Source organism: Somniosus microcephalus, chromosome 2 (genome assembly GCF_052327205.1).
Source record: "Somniosus microcephalus isolate GS21.2 chromosome 2, FLI_Smic_1.0, whole genome shotgun sequence".
In the NCBI taxonomy this organism is placed as follows: domain Eukaryota; kingdom Metazoa; phylum Chordata; class Chondrichthyes; order Squaliformes; family Somniosidae; genus Somniosus; species Somniosus microcephalus.
The window spans coordinates 45204419-45212674 of record NC_140988.1 but is presented as its reverse complement, the minus strand read 5'-3'; the positions used below and the strand labels follow the sequence as shown (position 1 = coordinate 45212674).

General features: G+C 42.4%; 1 protein-coding gene across 9 annotated transcripts in view; it reads left to right on the top strand.

Moving 5' to 3' along the window:
- Nucleotides 1-746: 746 nt before the first annotated feature.
- The window catches only part of inpp4b (inositol polyphosphate-4-phosphatase type II B), a 1159724-nt gene continuing 1152214 nt past the window's right edge, over nt 747-8256 (top strand). For 2 of the 9 annotated variants that reach the window (XM_086009068.1, XM_086009087.1), the window contains exons 1-2: nt 750-891; nt 1706-1778. The gene's annotated coding sequence lies outside the window, so the exon portion shown is untranslated. Of the gene's footprint in view, nt 892-1705; nt 1779-8256 lie in introns of all 9 variants that reach the window. The other 7 variants (XM_086009042.1, XM_086009033.1, XM_086009058.1 and 4 more) reach the window with 5 other exon arrangements.

Below are 8256 nucleotides of genomic sequence, written 5' to 3'. Positions count from 1 at the left end.
AGACCCTAGTTTGCAGTTCTGTTCAAATATTCTTGAAAATAACGAATCAGCTCTCCCAATCTCCTTACAGTTCCCTAATGACCACTTAATTTAAATTAAAATAACACGAGAATCTTTAATGAAGTAGATTTTTTAAACAAATATATAATTGTAATTTACAATAAATAATAACAAAACAGATAAGAACCCTGCATAGCCCAGAGTGTTCCAAAATAGAAGAAAATAATTGGAGTTCGACTATTTAAAAAAAAGCAGATTGAGGTCAAAACAAAGGTCCTGAATTTTAATTCTGTTGTATATACATATTAATAATAACTGTAATCAATAACATTGACAGGAGTTGTACTATCGTCAAATTTATAACCTCGTCTTCTTACATGGCAAAAGGTGGCTAATATTAGACTAACAAACTTTCTGAAACAATTGCACTCGTGAACTTAGACCTGACCAAATGTCCCCATTGAAATGCGGAAGTAAGATAAAAATGAATTCAGAAATTTTTTTCCGGACTCAACGAAAAGATCGAAGCAGGGTCGTAATAGCCTGTCATGTGCAATACGGGCCAATTTTAGAGGAGGCTCCACATTCACCCAGTGTATGCCTCGCAAAATTTATTTTTGTGATTTTAAATGATAGCTTACAGTAAAATGGGACGTGTCCCACCCAGTGACATAATTATACAACAGTTTTAAGGAGCCTGTGGGGGTGGGACTTGTGCTTGGAAGAGCTGCGCGCCAAGCAGCCAGCAAGCAGAGGGTGTTGCACTCGGTTCCAGCACTCACCTGTCGCTGAGGCGAGCGTGAGACAGTGTGGCAAAGGACAGCTGAACTACCCGTCTGAACCAACGTGCGTTCACATATAGCATAGCTGCTAAACACGGCCCGAGCGAAGGTTAGTTGACTGTTAGAGGTCGCTCTTCCTGATTGGGCGATAGTTCTTTATTTAGCGAAGGAAACGAAACCACCAATTCCTACTTTGTTTTTACAATAATATTGAGTGCGCAGTATTCGGAAAGGATTTTTATAATGACCTCTTTGACTAAATGTAGATGTAGTGGCGGGAAGGAGTGATAACCCCTTTTAGTTTTGGAGGCTGCACCTTACCGTGTTAAAGTCTATGGAGATTTCGGATTGTTTTCGTCAGTGACTTGAGACATCTAAATTCCCGCTCCAGTTCTCCGACAGTCTAACTTAAAAATGCGGCGAATGTCATCGTAATCGAGCTGAAGCGGGCGTGTGGTACCAAGTGAGATTTTCCAAATGAGCAAAGCTGGCATTTGCCGAGAGTTTTTGAGAATTCAGTCGAGATAGGATGAGGTCTAATTTCGGTGGGCGCAAACGCTGTTTTTCCAGGGTTTCTGCGAATCTTCCGCTTAAGTTACGGCGGATGATCGTGACTCCCCTCCCCCAATATGTGTGGCTATTAACGCTGGAATGTTTAGCTTGACTGTATTCACAGCAAGGCTTTTCACCGTTATTTTTTTTAACGTCCAAACTTGTTCAGTGATGCTTTCTTTCACCTGTATAAACCTGTCCCCCTCATTGAAGTGAAAACTGAGAAAAGTTTCGCAAATTTAAACGTTCTGAATTTGTAGTGAAACTAAACTGCATCTTTTCATGTTGCTATAGTTTTTTTGGGGGTGCTGTTACAATGTCCATACATGATTATATATGTGTGATGTCTGCTGTCCATTGTTTATAACCAGCAGATTTTGCGGGCGTAGTTATGGAGTACACAGCTGGCATCCGAACAGAACATGAACAGTCTAAGGATAAGGGGTAAGCCATTTAGGGCTGAGATGAGGAGGAATTTCTTCACCCAGAGAGTGGTGAACCTGTGGAATTTTCTACCACCGAAGGCAGTAGAGGCCAATTCATTAAATATATTCAAGAAGGAGTTGGGTTTATTTCTTAAGGCTAAAGGGATCAAGGGATATGGGGAGAAGGCAGGGACGGTACTGAATTTGGATGATCAGCCAGGATCTCATTGAATGGCGGAGCAGGCTCGAGGGGCCGAATGGCCTACTCCTGCTCCTATCTTCTATGTTTCTATGAACTTACCTGATGGGGAGGGGACCCTCCTTTGTGAACTTGCTCTGACTCTGCGTACTAGAGGGCAGCGTATCGTCCCACGGGTCCCAGGGGCGCAGCTTGTGCGGAAGCGTATCTGAGATCACGTGGGTCTGGTGCTCCAATCAGTGGCAGCACCGAGTTTCCTCTTGACAGATATGTACACCATCAGGCTCTTACAGTTAATTGTTCAAAGGGATAGTGGTACACAGGGGAATAAAGTTACAGTTTAGAGGTAAAATCCTGTTCACAAAAGTCTGTCACTTCATTCACGGTGGTTACATTCAGAGACAAGGAGTGGCTGCTCAGGTTGTGACAGTGATGCTAGACTTGATTCTCTGTCATAAATCACTTGGTATGACCTTTCAGCAACCAAGTCTTTTTTGGTTAGATTTACCCAGGCATGGACTTGGTCTCCACTGCTGAATCGGGACGTCCCCGGCCTGAACTCTGGTCTACAGGCCGACTTCGGAACTCCTTTCGGGGCTTAAACAAGTAGAATACAGTCCCTTACGCAAGGGAGCCGAAGCCCCTGCCTCTGCCAGGCGTAAGGCTGCTGTTTTTTGTACTGAGGTGACGAGGAGAAATGAGGGTGCTTTTACATAAATTGTGCCATTTTTATTCACGATATCAAATTATATTACTGCCTGTCTAAAATGAAAATAACACTTGATAATTTTTTTTAAATGCACGCCTTGAAGCATTTTAGATATTGCAGAACCACCCTGGCTGGATGCAAACTCGTATTTATTTTCACCATTAATGCGGTTTAACCTGCAAAAAGAACGGAAAGGTGGTTCCTTTCGCAGTGAAACAGGCTCCTGCGCCTACTTTCACTAACAGTAATATTTTTGTCCATAATTGCTGGGAAGTTGGTGGGCAGTTAGCCCTACTCTGTGCCAGCAATGCGTATTTGCCCGTCAATGTGGATCAAATGTCATGGCGTACCTTGACCGATCGCAAGTTCGGGATTTAGCGCATGCAGAAATCCTGAACTTGCGGTCAATTTCAGAGGCGGTATACCATCATACCCACTGCAAAATCTTCCCCTCTATCTGTTCATCTTTACGCTTAGAACTGTAAATTACTATGGCCCGGATTTTGCAGTGGTAATGACGGCGAAACTGTCAGCGTTCAATGTCATTACCCCTCTGAAACTGACCGCAACTTCAGGATTTAGTGCATGCGCAGATAAATGTGGAAATTCTGAAGTTGCGGTCCGTCATTCCCTGCTGCACTACAGGTTGAACTGTAGACCCCTGCCATAGCCAGCAATCAGTGAAATCACTTGAACTGACAAAAACTTTCCCTTTTCCGCTCTAATATTGCTGCTAAAAACCCCATTTAAAAGTTAAGCCTTGTTCAATGAGGTGTAACTGAGTTTTTAAACGGCATTCTGAGTAATAACTAATGCTGAACAACCATTCTAGCTCTGAAAAACGAATTTTATATTTGTGGAATGTCAAATTTCTCCATTATGATTAAAAATTACTAGATTTTTTAATGTTTAAAAAAAAAATTATGCTTATTTATGATATTTAATCTTATATACATGGGATTAAGGTAGGTCCCAATATTTATTTCGCTCTTTGTAAAATTAAAAAAACGTGAATAATAAAAGCTGCTTTTTATTTCCCGGTTTGCTGTCTGTGAGAATTCTTCAGTGATTGGCTGCTTAGACAGCTTGGTGACATCATTGCTGCTGTACACTGGAGTTTTCGCCACAGAGATTACGAGATCTTTGTGGGCAGCTTTTTTCGAGGTCAGCAGTGATTGCCATCACTTTGCCGCTGACCGCAAATTCTGGGCCTATATTTTTTAGTCAATTCTAGATGAGTGACATGCCACTAATTTTCGTCTAAAATATTACGGGGTTGAATTCCTGCAGGGTTCTACCGATCGTCTTCCGTAACGTCGAAACCCTGGAGAAACAGCATAAATGATCGGGAGAAGTCTTCTGGAAATTCAATCCCCATCGGTTTTATTAAAATATAAGCCCAGTTTTGCGTTGCATGGATCTCTCTCTGGTCATAAATCACATGCTCATTTCCCTAACAGTGACATCTCAGACTTGCTGATGTGGATAATTTCATGCATGGAAAGAAGGGGGAGGGGAATTGTGTACGTAACAGACAGGAAGAAAGAAGTTGCATTTATATAGTGCCTTGTATCTTCAGAATGTTCCAAAGCCTTGACAGTCTACAAATTACTTTTGAAGTGGAGTCACTGTTATGTAGGCAGACCTGGCAGCCAATATACACACAGCCATAGACAGCAAATTTAATGAGTAACAAGATAATCTGGTTTTCTTTGGTGGTGTTTGAGGGAGGAAAGCAGGCTAGAGTGGAATGTAAAATCATATGATGTAAAACCTGATAGCACTATAGTTTCTATCACCTTGTTTTAGCTCCAGACTCTTGGGCCCAATCATTCTTGCAACCGGTCAATGAACGGTGGCTGCCATTAGTTAGATTTGTCCATGCTTGTTTAATCTTCATGATATTTTGTGTGGCGAGTTGCTCAAAGTGCGAGATGGAAACACTGGGTGCCCCCTACAGGGCATCTGAGACCTGAGTGAACAGGGAGAGTAACTGTGTATCTCCTTAACCAATTAGATTGAAGGATTGTGAAATGAACAGTGCAAGGACTGAGAAGGAAGAGTAAATTAGAGTGGGTGAATTCAATGTCAATCTGGTACTGACAGAGAAATAGAGAGGGAAAGAAAGATTCAATTAAGTGTGAGCGGAGAAAAAAAAGACCAAGAAAAAGTAATGTAAAAATAATGTTAAATTTAAAAAAAAAAAAATTCGCAACAATTAAAACATGAAGGAATGAGACCCCACACTTGTAATAGTTAATTTTCAGTGCCAGAGAGGTTGACTGTCAGTAATTACCACTTATCAAGTTGTCAAAAGGTACTTAGACATGAAATGACTTGACTTAATTTTCTGTGGCGAGTTTACTTTGTATTTACCGTGCAAATACAGGAACGTCACGCTGCTCAATGCATTTGAATGGGGAGCCAGACAGAGATGCCATTTGTGGGAAGCTAGCAACAGAGTGGCGCATCTCCGACAGCAACTTCTCAAATCGCCTGAAGTTGCAGTGGGATTTGCACTTAAATAACGGCATGTGCTATTTTGACAGCAATTTATGGGCAAATCTGTCCCCTCTGGAAGAGGGGGGGACCCTGGTTGGAGTGTGTTTCACAGCCATAATGCACCGCGGTGTTGAGATAAATTAGTAACCATATTACCTCAAACCTGTCCATGTGTTATTAAACTGAAACATACTCTAACCCATGTTACTACATGTAATGGTTACACACCTACACTGTATTGGAGAACTTGAGGGGAGGAGGAGGGGAAAACAGTATTACTATTTGAGCTTCTGCCTAACACTTTTTGCTTGTGCCACATTCAAAAGTCAGCTTTTACTGGCAGGTCTGGGCTTCCTATACACTAACATGTAATCTAATTCCTGATGTATGTGGACTGAGGTTCCATGGGATGAATAATTTACCCTGATACCACTGGTTTATACACCAGAAATTGCACAGGATGCCACTGGATGCTCCTGATCTTTCCAAAAGACAGATGTTGAGAGACTACATAGCTCAGGGTAAAACTGTCAGATATATTGTAAGACACACATTTTGTACAGTGAGCCAAACCCCATATTTTACCCTCTTCCTGCTGCTCCCCTGCACCCCATCAAGTTCTTCCAAACCTCAAGTTCTCCTCCATGCGATGAGCTGGATATATGCTGCCATACCCCCCCAAGACTTCCATCACAGTGCCCCACAAGCCCAGAACCATCCTGCAGTGCTATCAAGTCCTGGACTATCAAAAGTCATCTAGATATTATCTTAAGCTTAACATCGGTGGTAGGAAAAATAATGGAATCCCTACTAAAGGAGAAACTTGCAGAATGGCCATATAATTGGCAATTGAAGTTCAACACATAAATGAGGTATTACATTTTGGTAGGAAGAATAGGGAGGTCACTTATCACCTTGGCGGGTGCGATTCTAGGTGGGGTAGAGGAACAAAGGGATCTCGGAGTACAAATGCACAAATCACTAAAAGGTGCAACACAGGTTAGCAAGGCCTTAAAAAAAAAGCAAACCAAGCACTAGGGTTTATTTCTAGAGGTATAGAATTGAAAAGTAGGGAAGTTTTGCTAAACCTGTATCGAACCTTGGTTAGACCACACTTATAGCGACTAGAACTGTTCGCAGTACTCTATTATAAAAAGGATATAGAGGCACTGGAGAGGGTGCAGAGGAGATTTACAAGGATGACACCAGAAATGCGAGGGTATACATATCAGGAAAGGATGAACAGGCTGGGTCTCTTGGAAAAAAGGCTGAGGGTGACCTAAGTGAGATCTTTAAAATTATGAAAAATCTTGATGGAGTGGATACAGAGACAGTGTTTCCACTTGTGGGGAAGAGCATAACTAGTGGCCATCAATATAAGATAGTCACCAAGAAATCAAATAGGGAATTTAGAAGAAACTTCTTTACCCAGAGAGTGGTGAGAATGTGGAACTCACTACCACAGGGAGTGGTTGAAGCGAATAGTATTTAAGGGGAGGCTGGACAAGCATATGAGGGAGATGCTGATAGATTTAGATGAGAAAAGATGGGAGGAGGCTCGTGTGGAGCATAAACACCGGCATGGACTAGTTGGGCCGAATAGCCTGTTTCTGTGCCGTATATCCTATGTAATTAACATGAAGGAAGTATCTTAATTTATATTATTTATATTCCATTTTGAAGGTGCACTATTTTTGGACTTTGCTCACACCGTGAAGCCACTAAAATCATTCAAACAAGCTATGGAGTTAGTCAGGCATTGGCAGCAGCCCAAACCTATCCATAATGGCAATGTTAAAACTGGAGCTCAGTAAATGAAGGATGATTCTTTGTGCATCAAACTTTCAGAAAATAAAACAGGGCAATGTGATTTAAGACTGCTACATTTTAATTTTAACACTTATATAATAAAGTATGGATAAATGGTATCAAGTCTGTAACAAATGTTTTTCAAATATTTTACAATATCCTACAATAGATTGTGGGGTATAAAGTAATCTCTCGTTAACTGGTAAAGGGGTTCCTTTTCTTTTATGTGGCAGAAATGCATTTGTTAGGTCATCAATGTAGATTGTAACCAAGGACTGATAGATTGCCTAAAGAAAGAGATTGTTGGTTTGGTCGTTGAATCAAGATCAGGCACAAGAAAATTTAATAGCAACTTCAAAAGCTTGATATCAAGAGGGCTGCATAATGCCGTGCTGACATAACTGGTACAGCTGAATAGATTCTCAAACAACAACTTGCATTTATATCATGGCTTTAAAGTAGGAAAACTTCCCAAGGTGCTTCTACTTCTCTTCTTCTTGGGCAGTCCCTCGGAACCGAGGATGACTTGCTTCCACACTAAAAATGAGCTCTCAGGTGACTGATGAGTCCAATGCGGGACCTACAGTCTCTGTCACAGGTGGGGCAGAAGGTGGTTGAAGGGGCGGGTGGGTGGGGTGCTTGGGTTGACGTGCGCTCCTTGCGCTTGGCTTCCGCTTGCTCCCAGCAAAGAGACTCGAGCTGTTCGGCGCCTTCCCGGATGCTTCTCCTCCACTTTGTGCGGTCTTGGGCCAGGGATTCCCAGGTGTCGGTGGGGATGTTGCACTTTTTCAAGGAGGCTTTGAGGGTGTCCTTGAAGCATTTCCTCTGCCCACCTGGGGCTCTCTTGCCGTGTCGGAGCTCCGAGTAGAGCGCTTGTTTTGGGAGTCTCTTATGGAGCATGCGGACGATATGGCCCGTCCATCGGAGCTGATCGAGCGTGGTCAAAGCTTCGATGCTGGGGATGTTGGCCTGAGCCAGAACACTGACGTTGGTGTGCCTATCCTGCCAATGGATTTGCAGGATCTTGCGGAGGCAGCGTTGGTGGTACCTCTCCAGTGCTTTGAGGTGTCTGCTGTACATGTGCTTCACAGGAGTGTAATCAGACAAAAATTGACACCAAGCTGAAGAAGAAGGAGATGTTAGGACAGGTGACTAAAAGCTTGATCAAAGAGATAGGTTTTAAGGAGAGTCTTAAAGGAGGAGAGGGAGCGTTTCTATCTGTGGAACTAATCACTTTTCTGGCCTCTTGTGACGCATGATAAACTGGATTTATAATCT